This window comes from Mesoplodon mirus (genome assembly GCF_964341445.2).
Source record: "Mesoplodon mirus genome assembly, chromosome: 1".
NCBI classification, from domain to species: Eukaryota; Metazoa; Chordata; class Mammalia; order Artiodactyla; family Ziphiidae; genus Mesoplodon; species Mesoplodon mirus.
The window spans coordinates 206,914,968-206,931,912 of NC_138976.1; positions in this window are offsets into that span (position 1 = coordinate 206,914,968).

The window sequence follows — 16,945 nt, forward strand, 5'->3', positions numbered from 1 at the left end:
GCTCCGCAGCATGTGGGATCTTCGGGAATCAGGGCTGGAACCCGTGTCCCCTGCATCGGCAGGTGGATTCTTAACCACTGCGCCACCAGGGAAGCCCCTTAAATGCTTACTTTATGTAGAAATGCTGTCACCAATATATGGCAAGAACTTTGCTTGTATAATTTACACTAACTGGTATAATACACCTTCTACAAGAAAACTGAACAAGAATGAACTAGGGAGCAAAACATTTTTATCCTTTGAGCCATTCTGTTTTTAAGGGTTCTTGTAAGCTCTGATGTTTTATATCTGAGAGAAAGAAAAAAAATTTTTTTTAATTGGAAATTTAGAGATTTTTTTTAAACTTAAAATGAAAGATCTTGGTAGTAATCGAGTGTATAGTATTGTCATGTGTTTTATCATTCAATTTATAGAACTAATTGCCCATGTGTTCTTATAATAGGGGAGGAAAAAATAACGGTTTTAATCCCAGTATAGATATTGCATGATAAAAGGAGAATGATGACCATCTCCATTTCCAAAGGGAGAACAGGAATTCCAAACATGCTATGCCATAAAACGTTTAATTCAGCATTTTAAAATATTTTGAGCATTTTGAACTCAATGTTTTGTAACTTCTAAAAAAGTATAATGTATATACATAATTTCCACACATTTAAAATGAGTTGTTAAATTGTTGAGCCCTGACTTCTTTCTCAAAATTAAGGTATGCTAGTCGGACCTGAGAATAGCCTCCAGAGGGCGACCAAGTTTCATCCCTGCAAACAACTGCATCAAAATTTAACATTGCTTCCAACAAAAGCAAGGACTTTCTAAAGTTAAAATTTGAAAAGCCAGTGATAATAGTTAATCCTTGAAAAAATACCATGACCCAAAGTCTGAATAGCTCTGCAAATATTGGTTGTTTAAGAAGGAGACCACCTCTAATTTGATGGTTTAGTAGAGCAAGGGTCTTTGGATCCAGACAAATCTCACAAAGCTACTAGATCAGCAAAACTTGTCATCAGTTCATGCATGCTCTAATTTTCCTGCTCCCTGAAGTCTACCTATTCTAAGCACCTTATATTAGCAGGGTTTGGCTCTTGCATTTCAACAGACGTAAGGCCTTAAATTCAAGGGTCAGCTCTACAATTGGTTGATATATTACTTTGTAAACAGAGTTTCATCTACGGAATGGGATAAATATCTTCCTTATGTCTCATTGTTTTGTGAGTATTAAATTAGATAAATATATGAAAACACTTGACACAATGACTGGTAGGTAAACTTACTTTCTGCCCATTTCTTTTGTACTCCCTTTTTTTCTCCTTAAGTTGAGAAAGATAGGATCTTATTATGTCATTCACTTCAATGTTTTAGTGCTATATCACTCTTCCATTACTTTTCCCCAAAGTATATTTTTAAAAATCTCATAGAAATAAAGTAGTGATTAAGTTTAAATAATTGATATTTCTCAATCCCTAGACAGAAGTATATCTAATAAAAGTAGGTTTGTTAATCCTTGACTGATAATGACTAGAAAATAAAGAAGTATTTCTAATTGGGCAATCCATCCAATTGGCTCTCACCGTGTACCAATGGATTATTTTTTTTCTACTTATTTCATCTTTATTAAAGCTACAACACAGAGAACATTAGTTGAGTTAACTTTGTAACTGCCCTTTCTCATTATTCCTGACCTGTATCTAACTAGCAGACAGTTACTTTTGATTCTTCTGAGAAAGTTCCTAAAGCATTGCTTTTCTTTATAAAATAACCTTCCTGAAGGTAATGCTAATTTTAACTACTGATCAAGATGGCCTTAATGTGTCCCTCAGTTTGGCTCAACGTCAGACAGGTTTTTTCTTTACCATAGGCCCTTAACCTCCCTTTTCTGAAAACATTTACTTTAAGAAACTTGAAATTGTAAATTCTTTCTCTGCCCCTTTGAGATGTAAATTTTCTCCTAGTCACTTGATACTTTTCCAACCCAGAAATGTCTTTCTCAAGGACCTGGGAGTCAGCTCTTTGAAATATAACCTTCAAGAAAGGTATTGCCCCTACTTCCCAGTCTCTGTGGGGACTATAGGAGCCTAACTTTGATAAGAGCCAAAGCAAACAGAGATGGTCTAATTATATTGACCAACCTCTTCTCCAGCATCCTCTACTATTTTTCCTACAGCTCATCCTGGCATCTAAAAACTTCCATGCCTTTTGTTTCAGCAGAATGGAGTTCAGTCTCTCTCCTCTATTACAGAATCATCTTGAGTAAAGTACTCCTTGCCTGTGTAACCATCTGGTGCAATTTTTCTTTGACATCACTCCATCACATACTCCAAACTGCCTACCACTTTCAGATTAATCTTATAAAACTTTGTATATGTGCTGCTGAAGTGAGCACAATCTTTATAGAACTTTGAATCACTCCCTATTTCCTGTGGCATGAAGCCCACCATTCAAACTTCTCCACAGTCTTATACCTTCCAAACTCATTAGTGTTCTCTTCCAATTCCTGAATTCTCTCCTCCAATAATATTAGTACATTTTCTTCCTAAACGTGGCTAACATTTCCCCATTTTGAGATTTCATGTCTCTTCTAATTTTTTTTTAATACTTGGAAATTTTATTATACTGTATTTGCCCATAACAAATAAAATAGAAATTGTTTCAAGTCTTTGCAAATAAATTTAATACAGGGTATTAAGAACACCAGTGATGAAACTTCTGAGAAGTAAAGAAGGGCCACCTAGATAATGGAGTGATTAGTAGGAACAGGAATTTACTTTTACCCCTATGCTGGAAAGGCAGAGTTAAGCAGAGGGTTGTAAAGGAGTCCAGGGCCAGGTTAAATGATCATCAATGTCAGACCATACCAGTTCTGTCTCATTGGAGTTGGAGCCGTGGAAGTTACAAAGTTGCTGCTGGAGAATCTTCACAAAGTAGGGGAAGAAAGGGAGAAATCTCGTAGCTTATCCCTAAACTCCCATATACCATCAGTTGCTTCTTTTTCGCTGCGCCTGATCAGAAGTAGGCTGCCTGTATGAGTCTGCTATCATGTGATACAAAACAGATTCAAGAAGGAACAATGACTAAATTCAAGAAAAAGCAGCCCAAAACTAGTAATTTTGCTCGAATGTTGTGCAACAGTCTGTTTTCTGTATTTTTTCTAACTTTATTGAGATGTAATTGACATATAGCATTGTGTAAGTTTAAGGTGTACAATCTGTTGGTATGTTACATGTTGTGAAATGATTACCACAGCGGAGCTAGTTAACACAACTCCGTTACCTCGCATAAATAACATTTTTTTTTTCGGTGAGAACATTTAAGATCTACTCTCTTAGCAACTTTAAAGTATATAATACAGTTCTGTTAACCTCAGTCACCATGCTGTAGATTAGATTCCCAGAAATTCATGTGCTAACTGGATATTTTACCCTTTGGTCAACATCTCCCCATTTCCCCCAACCCCAACCCCTGGCAACAACCATTCTATTCTGTTTCTCTGGGTTTGGCTGTTTTAGAGTCTACAATTTAGTTATATCATACAGTATTTATTTTTCTCTCTCTGACTTATTTCACTCATCATAATGCCCCAAGGATCCATAAATGTTGTTGCAAGTGGCAGGATTTTCTTCTTTTTCATGGCTGAATAATATTCCATCTATGTACGTACCACATCTTCTATATCCATTTATCCATGCATGGACACTTTGGTTGTTTCCATTTCTCGGCAATTGTGAATAATGCTGCAATGAATGTGCGAGTGCAGATATCTCTTTGAAATAGTGATTTCATTTTATTTGGATATATATATACCCAAAGCAGATTGCTAACGTATGGTAGTTTTCTTTTTAATTTTTTGAGGAGACTCCATATTGTTTACCATAGTGGCTGTACCAATTTACATTCCCACCAACAGTGCACAAGGGTTTCCTTTTCTGCATCCTTGTCAACATTTGTTACCTCTTAGTCTCTTTGAGGTGATATCTCTTTGTAGTTTTGATTTGCATTTCCCTGGTGATTAGTGATGTAGAGCATCTTTTCATGAACCTGTTGGTGATTTGGATGCCTTCATTGGAAAAAATTTTATTCAGTTCTTCTGCCCAAGTTTTAATTGAATTGTTTGAGATTCTATATCTATCTATCTATATCTATATCTATATATATATAGATAGATATATAGCCATTGTATGGGTTCCTCATATATTTTGGATATTAACACCTTATCACATACATGATGTGCAAATATTTTCTCCCATTCTGTAGCCCACCCTTTCGTTTTGTTGATTGTTTATTGTTCTGTGTAGAAGCTTTTTAGGTTGATGTAGTTATATAACAAGTTGTATATCACAAGTTATACAACAAGTTGTATTTCTCTTGGTGATTTTAAGATTCCCTTGTTATCTTTAACGTTGACATTTTAATTTTAATATTTCTTGGTAGGGATCTCTTTAGGTTGATCTGCTTTGGAGCTCTCTGGGCTTCCTGTATCTGGATGTCTGTTTCTTTCCCCAGGTTAGGAAAAGTTTTCAGATATTATTTCTACAAATGTTTTCTGCCCCCTTTTCTCTTCTCCTTCTGGAGTTCCTATAAGGTGAATGTTATTCCATTTGATGTGCCATAAATCCCTTAAGCTATATTCATTATTTTCATTCTTTTTTCTTCCTTATTCTCTGATTGGATGAGTTCCTCTGACCTGTCTTTGAGTTCACCTATTCTTTCTTGTGCTTCATCTACTGTATTTCTAAGTTCAATTATTGCATTCTCCAGTTCTGTGACTTCTATTTGGAACTTTCTTATATCTTCTGTTTCTTCGTTGAAGTTCTCACAGTTTTCATCCATTTTCCTTCTGAGTTCAGTGAGCATTTTTATGACCATAACTTTGAACTCTTTATCAAGTAAATTACTTATGTTCATTTCATTAAGATTTTTCCCTGAGGTTTTATTTTGTTCTTTTTTTGGAGTATAGTCCTCTCTTTCTTCATTTTGCTTGACTCTCTGTGTTGGTTTCTATGCATTAAGTGAAATAGCCACATCTCCCAGTCTTGAAGAGCTGTGTGACAGATGAACCTTGTCATTTAACCCTGTCTACTCTTGGTTGCCTCTCAAATTTTTGTGATTGTCTAAGCAGTTTATTTTTAATAGACCTGGCACACCATCCCAGCAGTTGAGGGTGTGCCAAGACAAATGAGCAACCCAAAGTGGAGGATCTCAGGCAGTACCTAGATTCAGGTTGATAGGAAGCCAGAAAATTTGGTAACAGCTTTTAAAGAATGCAAATATATTTAGCCTTGTGAGATTGCAAGTGTAAGCCCTGCTGTGCCCCAGAAGCGAGCAATCTGAAGGTGTCCCCCGGGGAGCAGTCACAAGAAAACAGTGCTTCAGATAAGTGTACAAGCTCCATTCTGGGAGATACCAGTGAACTGTAGTAAGGCAGAGTGAGGGTGGAGAGATGGCACCCCCAGCCTACCTTCCCTGAGAGCACATCCGTAGCCTCTAGATGTGTGCTGAACCTGAAGTCTGCTCTTAAGTCTTGTCCCTACTAGCAAATAGGCTTTTTTCATGTAAAGGCTGGGGCTGTGTCTCAGTCTGATGTGTAGTGGTACATCCTGGGGGTGGTATCCTGCCAAGAACTGTCTCTCCAATTGTTACAGTCCCATGGGACCCAGAAAAGAAATCCCTCCTGACCTCCAGAGCCAGGTGATCAAGGAGCATCCCCTGAGTGGAGGCCACAAAAATGGGATCTCCTGTCTTGGAGATTCTGGCTCTCTGGAGCACATCAGAAGGAAAGTGTGAAGATGATGCTTACTGGCTGAGTGAGGCGGTGGGAAGAGTGCAAAGATGACACCATTTGAATAAAGGGAAAGAGGGAAAAGAAAAAAAGAAAAAGAAGAAGAAAATATATATATATAGCAAGACAGAGGAAGAGCAGGGAAGAAGGAGCCAGCTGGCTGGAGCACAAAGTTGTCACCTGCAGGAAAGGAAAAAGGGGAAAAAAGATGGCACCTTTCAGTTTTATCAAGGCAGAGAGAGAGCAGGAAGATGGCACCTGCCAGCCTCTGTCCCTGGGGAGTATTCCAGCAGGCCCCTGTTCCTCAGATTAATGCTGTAAAATTGGGAAGTGAGTCTCTTTCACAAAAAGTCAGAGTGCTTTTCAAACAAACAGAATATTATTTATGTATATGTAAGTTTATTTATTTATTACAATAATCTAGGAGGTAAGACTTTACAAATAAACAAATGTGCGGAAATATGAACTAACTTGCTTGGGAGCATGCCTCAGAGAAAGTGTGTAAAATGTCTCAAAACTAGAGAAAGCATAGAAACAAACTAACCACTGACACGGCACTAATAGAAAAGCTATCAAAAGTCTAAATCTGGGCTTCCCTGCTGGCGCAGTGGTTGAGAGTCTGCCTGCCAATGCAGGGGACATGGGTTCGTACCCCGGTCTGGGAAGATCCCACATGCCATGTAGTGGCTGGGCCTGTGAGCCATGGCCGCTGAGCCTGCACGTCTGGAGCCTGTGCTCCGCAGTGGGAGAGGCCACAACAGTGAGAGGTCCACGTACCGCAAAAAAAAAAAAAAAAAAAAAAAAAAACAAGTCTAAATCTGAGCAGAACCAGGAAGAAAGGAAATCATAAGAGGGATGAGACCTTGCTAAATAAATACATTTTTATTTCCATAATTAGAGGTAAGAATAAGGAAGAGATGAAACTAATTCCTAGTGTCAAGCCTATGTAAATGGAAAGGTTGTGATTTCAATTAACAAGAATTTCTTGTTTAGATTCAAAACAAGTATTTGTGTCAAAGAACCAATTCCAGTAGATTCCATGAGACATGCATATTTATATTCATTTTTCTGCATCAATGCTTTCAAGCTTTTATCCCATCCTTCTGGTGGGAAAGAAAAAGACATAAATATATGAAATATCTTATCAAGCTTTAATTATGTTTACTTCTTGATTTAAAATTACTCTTTATTAAGTTAAAATGAAGATATTCTAGACTAACTCCAAAGCAGAATTGAAATGGCACACGAAAATGATCAGACATGATTCAAGCATCTCATTTAACTGAGATTTTACTACGTTTGTGTAATGATGTCTAAAATTGTGTTTTCATTAAACATAGCGGAGTAGAGCGAAACAGGGAGAGTCATCCTATAGACCTTGTTTGAATCTAAACATATTATCTATTACTGTAACTTTGAGAAAATCACTTAATTTGCATCAGCCTCAATGCCTTTATCTCTGAGAATAGTAATACCTATCTTGCATGGGGCTTTGGATCAAATAAGTTAAAACACAAGCAGAGTGTCTAGCAATTACAGTTGCTCACTAAATAGCTCTTAATATTACCAATGGTCTGTGATGTGGGAAAACTATTACATAATAAAAAGATCCTTAATCGGGTATCTTTAAAATCAGGCTGAATGCAAAGAACTTCAGATTTTATGTCCTCCCTTTTTTTATTTTTACCCAGAGAATAATGCAATTCAGAAAATTGAGGGAGAGATTAATTTCTACTTAAACTGAAAAGTCATCATTATAAGATTTTTTTCATCATGTGCTATAGTACATTAAATATAACCATAAAATCTTTGTTACCTCTCTATTGAAAGGTAGAATGTGGTGTCCCACTTCTTGAGTATGGGCTGATACAGTGGCTTATTCAATCAACAGAATGCAAGAGAAAAGGTGTTCTTGCACTTGTGAGGTTAAGTCATAGGAAGACTTACAGATTCCAGCCAAGTCTCTTGAGATGTTTACTTTGGGTGAAGCCACTCACTATGTAAGAGTTCAACTACTTTGAGATATCCAGGTTGCTAAGACTCCAAAACTACACCGAGAAATTTCATGGAGAAAGACAGAAACAGAGAGAAAACCAGCCCCAGATTTTTCAGCCTGTGCAGCCCAACTCAAGCCCCAGATTTGTGAATGAAGATGCCATCTTGGTTGGACATTTCAACACCAAAAGATGTGACTCAAAGAAAACTTAGCCAGAACCAAGGCCCCAGACATATGACACCAGTCAAGTTGTCTAATCTATCTCCAATCATTCAAGCCAACAGAGCTGAGGCCCAGTCATGATGGAGCAGAGATGAGCCATCCCCAGTATTCTTTATCTTTATTCTTAGCTCACAAAGTCCTGACTATAACAGCATGGTTTCTACTGTATCTACCACTGCGTTTTGGAATGGTCTGTTATACTGCAATAGGTATCTGGAATATATGTCTTGATCATTTCTTACAGTTCTAAAGCCACGGAACTCCTTTTACCCATATTCAGGGAGAATGCTATCTCTTGCTTATTTTCAGTCTCCCTTTGAGTCATAGAATCTGTTCAGAAGCTTCCTTGGACAGAGTCAGTAAAAGAAAACTCTTGATTACAAAACTCCATTATTACAACCAGGATAAAAGAACAGCCAAATCTGCTCACACACACCCCATTTCTTCACCACATCATAAACAATGGATTGGCCAAATTTTTAAGTGCTTGACTCTGTTTGAAAGTAAGCAACTTTCCATCTTCAACCTCTTCCCCTCCAACTCAACTTAGAGTGATGCTCTAGTCAACCTCCGGACTTCCTGATGCACCTCCCATCTCTGAAATGAGAAGTGAAGAAAAAACATCTTCAGAAGACTTCTGATATCAAGACAAGGGATAGAACAAAGGCCAAAGCAGCAATATTGTCATCCAGAGGAAAAACTACTGAACCTACACTGCAATACTCAGAAGGAAAGTCAAGACATGAGAGAACTAAGTGTAAAGCACAGCTATATTGGTGGTTTCTATTTAAATAATCAAGGTCAATAAGTAGGTCTCTGGGATGATGATCCCTATACCCTGTTACTTGCACCAGAATTGGGACATAACCAGGAACAAATAGTTCAGGAAGCTAGAGTCATTGACACTGAGAGCCAACTACAGGGAACACCAAACATCTGGGGCTATTAGTTCATGTGCTTCTGTACCTAAATTTGGAAGGACTGTAAGACTTCCTGAATCTTCAGGTAACTTGCATACTATTCTAATCATAAGCAATCATGCTCCCTCTTAAGCTAAACCATACAACTTCAGAATCAGGTGTTACTTCTTATTGGTACCACTGTCCACTAAGCAAAGACAGAAATACAGAAGTAATCCTGACCCCTGCCTTTCCCTCATATATTCCCCCTCCCCACTTTTCCCTCTTTCCCACATATTACTAGGTTTAATCAGTTCTGCTGCCTAGAGATCTGTTAAAGTCCTTCATTTTAATCATATTCCTTTGCCCTGATTCAGATCCTTGTCATCACTAGCCTAGGCTGCCCTCTATCTATTTCTGACCCTCCCATCTGAACTGTTGCCCTTCATATTCATCCTCAACACTACTATCAATATTATTTCTAAATTGCAAATTTGACCATCAACTGTCTAAAGACTTCAACATCTTTCCATTGCACTAATGATAATGTCCAACTTCTAAACATGTCATAAAGGTCTCCATATTTTGGCCTTGCTCTGCCAATTTAACTAATGTCTTTTTTTAGTAATTAAAATCTACTATCCTTGTTGTTTTACGAGTGTTAGCAGTTGCTGTTCTCACTTTTGAAAATATTTCCCCCTTTCATTCACTTAGAAAACTCCTATTCATCCTTTAAAACCCAAATGCAGTGAAACCGATTTTCTCTCTCACTCAAATCACTTTCTCCTCAAAACTGTAATTTTACCTCTGTGTAGCTCAATTGTTTGTTATACTCTAATGACAACAGATTCTTAAATATACTCATCTTTGTATCTTAATATCCGATAATATGACTGGCATTTAACAAACGCTAAACATACTTGACACTTGAATTGATTGAATTGAATTAAACTGAATCAATCACTCTCAAGAACACTAACGATTGTGAGGGTTTCCTGCATCAAGAGTACAAATCACACTGAATTTTCATAATACTGCTAGTTTTTTTTTTTTTTTTCTTTTTTTTCTTTTTGCGGTATGCGGGCCTCTCACTGTTGTGGCCTCTTCCGTTGCGGAGCACAGGCTCCGGATGCGGAGGCCCAGTGGCCATGGCTCACGGGCCCAGCCGCTCCATGGCATATGGGATCCTCCCAGACCGGGGCACGAACCAGTATCCCCTGCATCGGCAGGCGGACTCTCAACCACTGCGCCACCAGGGAGGCCCCAATACTGCTAGTTTTGATTGAGGCACAGCAAACAAGTTTACAACAGATTTCCCCTGTGAAAAGAATAACTTCAGTAAAAGATAACAAATACACTCAGAAGTCCATAAAGGAGGCAGGGTAGTCTAGGGGATTCTGTTCTCATCCAAAGTCTTGCTGAGATTTGATTCAGAGGGGAAAGATTGATTTTTCTAGCTTAAGTTAAACGAGGCATGGAACAAATGTCAAAAGCAGGACATAGACTTAGATTCTTCACCGTCACACCAGTAAAGTTACCATCCTTCCATCTCCTTGAGAACAAACAAAAAGCCTGCTGTGGACCGTGAACAAAACAGCAACTGTGAATTTACACAGCTCCTTAAACTTCTAAGCTGTGTACTGAGAGTGAATTAGAGGTCTCCTCCAGATAGCATTGCAAATGAGCATTATTTTATTTTCACCAAGCCTTTCAGGTGATACATGCGACAAAATCAGCAAAGTCAGTACTCACTGTGGCAGACAAAGTAACTATTATGTATCTGTCCTAAAAGTTCCTGTGATGTTCTGGCTAGTTTTGCTTAAGTACTATTTATAATATTTATGAGAAAGGAGGACAAAAATGAACCTGATGCTTTTGTGGAGAAGGAATTCCCTGGCTGAGCAGAAAAGCCTGCCAAAGTTTTGGTGTTTCTTGTTTGTTTGAAACAAGACTGAAGGACCATATAATGCAAGATGAAGCCATTAACAGTTAAAAGGGAGAGGACACACTAAAGAGACTCAGCCAGGGCCCTGGTAAATTATCAAAAATTGTGGGCTTTCTTAGTGAGAGTCTAGGATTTGAGAAATTCATGAGGAGAAAAGGCGGAGGTCCCTGGGCACCTGAAAATGAGAATTGTTGCATTGAACTAGGATGACTTTGGCATGGCATTTTGAAGAAGGCAGCCATATGGAATGTAACGAATAAATAGAGCATATCAGAGCCTGAAAACCTGAGAATAGGCTCCTGTGGGTGAAACGAGGTGAAGCACGGTGCTTGGTACACTATAAACCCTCAGTAACATTGGCTGGTTTTGAATGAAATGAAACCTAACCTGAATCCAGTCCCTACTCGGTAACAGCGGGGAAGATAATGGGTGCCTAGGCAACGTCTAGCAAGTTCTGGGCTAGGGGCGGATCCCAACTGTTGCGTCACCAGGGGCCACAGAACTGTGTCGGGAAGGGGGAAGGGAGGAATCTGTGCGGAGGGTCATCCGACTGAGTCGGAACCGGACACTCTGGCAGGAAGTAGAAAGCGAAGAAAACGAAACGACCATTGGTGAATTTCAACACCACGTCGTGAATTTCAGATAATTTTCCACTTGTTTATTAAGGTGGAAAACTCGGATTCCAACGATGAAGGAGATGGAGTTTCGGCCCAACACATAAGTCAAACGGACCGATTGGTTCGGGAAGAAGATGTCTCCAGGTTCGTCAATAACCTGAGTGAAGAAGATTACGAACTTATGAGAGACAACAATCTTCTAGGCATTCCAGGTGAAAGTACGGAAGAAGAGTTGCTGAGAAGACTTCAGCTAATCAAAGAAAACGCCCCACAAGACTCAGATGAAAATACAGGTATATTTTGCTTTTGGAGGGAATCGGATGGGATGAATAAGGAACTTCATAATAGGAAATAGTAACTTCATAATAGTAAATAGTAAATTATACAGAAGTGACTTACATTAATTTGGTAAGTAACTTCTCATAAAAAGAACTGGCATTTACTTGATTTTTGGTGAGCATGTCAAGGTATATTTGTTTGTTTTCCTGATTCACATTTGGGTTGTTTTAATTGGGAAACAGTGCAAAGTAGCCTATTTGTATTTTTCTTGGTTTTCTACCTCAACTGAAAGTCCCTCCTACATCCTGAATTATTTTTTCTACATAGACATGTAAAAAAAGCAAACAGAAATATTCTCCACTGGGGACAATTGTGCTCTCTTCAACACCTGGGGACATTTGACAATGGCTAGAGATATTTTTGGTTGTCACAGGGGAGGCATGGGTGTTACTAGTATCTAGTGGGCAGAGGCCAGGGATGCTGCCAAAGATCCCACAATGCACAAGGATAGCTCCCCAAAACAAAGAATTGTCCAGCACCAAAATGTCAGTAGTGCTAAGGCTGAGAAACCCTGCTTGGACCTCAGGTCTGGTGCCTTCCCTTCCAGTGTGAAGTAGAGGATTTTGCTGTCTAATGAAGAGGATACTATAATACTTTGGTTCTTGAATATGGTCTTATATGTACCATGCTAGGTTCAGTCTATTCATTTGATCTGAACTTCAATTTAATGTCAATTAAATATCTTGGTAACATTAAGAAGTATTCAAAATGCAAACACTTTTAAACCTATAAAACTTGTTTATGTTTGGGCAATAACCTTATATTTTAAAACAGCTTATCTATTATCAAAAGCACATAAGTGAAGAGCCTACAAGTAGTCATGTTGGAGACTAATGGAAATTAGACAATAATGTAAATTGAACTAAACTACTAGCATTGTACCTTAACTGGTGTTTACCTTGTTTAATTGCATTAGTGTTTTGACAGTGGACTGAAAAAAAAGTCTCTTGACATTCCTCTGACAGTGGTACACAGGGCTGTGTATATGATGAAGTACTGAAACACACACTTCCTCTGGATTCCCTTTTTAAAAAATTCTCTAAGTTTATCTAGGATTAGCTCACTCTTTTTGGATGGAATCCAAACTTTTCTACGTTTACTTATAAATCTACACAGTGCAGTTTATAAAATATTAACTCTATAAATGTGAAATCAGTTGAAAACATCTGAGTATTTAAGTTCTCATTTTTTGTTTGTTTTTGAAACAAAGTTTCAGAGTGCTATTTTATGATGGTTCTAATTTTGGTGTTTTTTTATGCACCCTCCCCATTTTTTTTGTTAACAAACAGAGGAGACTCTTCAGATGACGTGTCTAGTGGTGACTCTCTAATAGACTAGCTTAACTGTTCTGGACAAACTGAAAATATGACAAGTGGACAAAGAGAAAAACAATCTTGGAGAGAAGAGCCAAATTAATCCTAAAAGTGATCAGTTCATATTCAGTTTAGAAATAAGTGCTAACCTTGATAATGGGAGTCCAAATCCAGAGAATGAATATGTAGCGTCTGCAAGACTTCCCAGAAGAGAAAATATGGAAGACAGCCAAAGGCAAGTGGAAAGTCCACAATCTGAAACAATATTTACAAGACCATCTATGTCTGAACAAGATACAACTGAAACATTAATGGAATTCCCACGTACCACAAGTCAGAGACGAGCAAGAAGTAGGAGCCCAGAGTATCGGAGAACCAGAGCAAGAATTGAAAGTTGGTCGCCTCCACGTTCACTTAGGGAAATTGTACAAAGACTTAATCATAGTATACCCTCTCAGAATTTTGAGCAGCCTCTGCTAAGTGAGAATGCGAGATTTTCTAGAACTGAGCACCAAGAAATATTGACACAGCAAATGACTGGATTTGAGTTGCAAAATAGCGGTCTTATTGAAACTTCTAGAACAAGGAATGCCGTTCATGGAGAAAATTCTCCAGATACAACCAGCAGTGGTGAATCTTGGGGAATGAGGGAAATATATCCAACCATACTCTTCAATCTTGAAGTAGGACAAGTTCATTCTGGAGTATATTCTCAGAGAGACAGCAGAGCTAGTAGAACTCAGTTAACATCTGAGACACCAAACAACACTGTCACTTCTGAAAGTGAACGAGGACTGAGGCATATGTATTCACATTCTGAGCAGGCAGGTGTGAGAGCTTATGTCAATACCATTAGAAATCCCGTTTGCAGAACGTTAAATACTAGCTTAAATGATACAACATCTGTTCCAATTCAGAGCACGTTAAGGCAGACAATGACAGAATTTAGTAACTCAAATAACCTTATGGACAGTGACAGTAATTTAGAGCATAGTGTCTCACGTCCAAGTCAAAACATGGAATGGCTAGAGTCACCTAATGGTAGTAGTAGTGGTACATTTGGTTCTGATTCAAATGCTAGCTATGATACCCATTCAAGTTCCACACTGAGTTGGCATTCAAGCCCCAATTGTACGTCTAGTTCCAGTTCTAGTCCTATTTCTGGTTCCAGCTCAAGTGATGAAAATTCAGGAATTAGCTCACTGATGTTTGAAGGCATTGAAGAAACAAACTTATCATCAGAGACCAGCCAAGGGGGTATACAAATTAGCCTAATAATATCTGATGAAAGTGACTCTGGGTCCTCCCATAATCTGCAAACTACAGGACTCACCAAAGCACAGATTGACAGCTTGGCTGTAAGATCTTTTGGTGAAAATGATGCACTAAAAGCCTGTAGCATTTGCCTTACAGACTACACAGAAAACAGCAAGCTTCGCATACTACCTTGCTCCCATGAATATCACATTCACTGCATTGATCGCTGGCTGTCTGAGAACTCTACGTGTCCGATTTGTCGTAGGCAAGTAGTGGATTCCAATGAGAGTGAAAATCCTGATCGATGAATTCTCAGCTATATAAAGTGTTATAGGGCTTGACTGGTGGCGCAGGGCTTGAGAGTCGGCCTGCCGACGCAGGGGACTGACAATAAAAATTAATTTCACACCACAGCAGTTCACTGAATTTCAATAGAAACTTAGCATGTGCACTGGGTTGGGATGTTCCTGATTCCATGGGAGAAATGTCTTAATATGATATAATGAATCTAGATAGATCCTAGTAGTATTATCTCATCATGTAAATCCCAGACATCTCTTAGCCCTGTTCAATCCTGGTTGTGCATGCAAAGAAACAGAAACCCAACGAAATATCAATAATTAAGAAGCCATTTAAGACTACATTAGAGTCATTCACATAAAGAAGTCATGTTACATTCCTAGAATGCCATAAAAAGCTTTGAAACCCTTCTCTTCCTATCTCTCTCCACAGCAGTTTATCCCACCTCCCTAACACTGCCTTAACATTTCTCCTATTCCCCACTACCAATGTATCAGTCAGTTCTAGCTAAAAACTGATGGCACACTTTAAAAGAGTGATGGAATAGCATTTAATGAAGAGACTAAAGTGTGTAAAGAATGAAGGGAAACCAAGAGATGATGAAGTACCCTGAGGCTAGCAGCTGTGAGAAACCAGTATTATAACCACTAGGTTTGAAGGGGCATAGAGAGATAGCAGTTCCTGCAACCCAGAATGTCTTCGAGTTATAGGAGAAGCCCACCCAACAAGAGATGTAACCTTAGAAAATGGCATCCACTGCCAACCTAAAGTTTGGAAGGGGGCAGATCATGGAAATAAATACCCTTGCCTTCTTTCCTCCTGACTTCTAATCACTTATCAGTAGTTCATATTAACCAAACCCAACCTGAAGACACAGAGAGACTGGTCCATGAAGCTGATAAAGATCAGCCTCCTGGAATCACGAAGCAGGGTTAAGAAGGATGGCGAGTAGATCCGGTAAGCAAATCAGAGACCATCTACCACAACCAGCATTCCCAACTCTCTTCAAACCCAGCCTGTGTATGCTTTCTTGCCTCTTCCGCTTCCGCTTGTTCTCTATTCCACTCTATGACTCAGCTCTTTAACAACCCTCTCTATTTTCCTTTCATTTACTCAGATCTTGTATTTTTAAAAGTGATAAGATGACAAAGCCTTAGAACTTAATTACCTTTCTCTTAAACATGTCACACTTTGATTTGCTGTGATTGTAAACAACTAAGGATAAAGGGCAGTTATAGGTATGTCTTTAATTTTTGCTTCTTCAATATATTCAAGCTTCAATTTCTTTCTATATATGTTTAGTTCATATAATTAATTTTTAAAACAGATTCTAATTTCTTATAAAGGGTTTTATGGTTTATATATGACTCAATCATATGATTAAGAGTGAATTCATGTGAATGACCCAAAGTAGCCAATTGCTGCTTGGAGCCTCACAAGCTGCAATATGAAAGCCTTAAAGGTAAAACTTGGCTTCAAGAAACATGTCTACATAGTTCAATTCTAATTGTCCCCAGTAAAACCATCACCCAAAACCCCGAGTATTTGAAATCAAAATTTAGGTCATGCTTCCTTCCAACCTAAACATAGTGAAGGACTTTTCTCCTAATTCAGCCTGAAGACTATTTTTGGGGGGTTGTATTGGCCAGTCCAGAAAATTTTGCTTAAATTTTTCAATCCTGGTATAGGTGAGAGTACATTGTATTATAACCTAAAGCAATAATCAGAAATTTTGTGCAATGTGCAGCCTATACAAATGTAGGCAGTGTTAAGTATATACCTTCTCTAAAAAGTTAAAGTCAGCAACATCACTGACCTTTCTTTTCTCTGTGAATTGCTGGCAGCCACAGTATTTGCACATAACTACAACGTATAAATGGGGAGTGGTGGTGAAGTTTTTGAAAACACCTTTGAGGTAGCATATTTTTCACACAGAAGATATCTGCATGGCCAGAAATGAAGGCTTGGCTCAAACCTCTGAAATTTACATTAACTTCTGAAAGTTGTTTGAATAGTCTGATTTTTAGGAAGTATTTTTGATATCAGATATACTTCATTTAAAGTGAGTAAAATAATTATAACAGTACTTGGCTTTCATACTATCCTAACAGATTAAAACCTTCCAAAGGATGATAATTGCTTAATTAATGCTTCAGTACATTCACATGCACCTTCTGTGGTCGACAGAATTCTAAGATGATGCCCAATGATCTTTGTAGGAGCCCCTCCCCTTGAGTATGAGACCTGTGAATGTGATGGAATATCATTCCCATTATTAGATTAT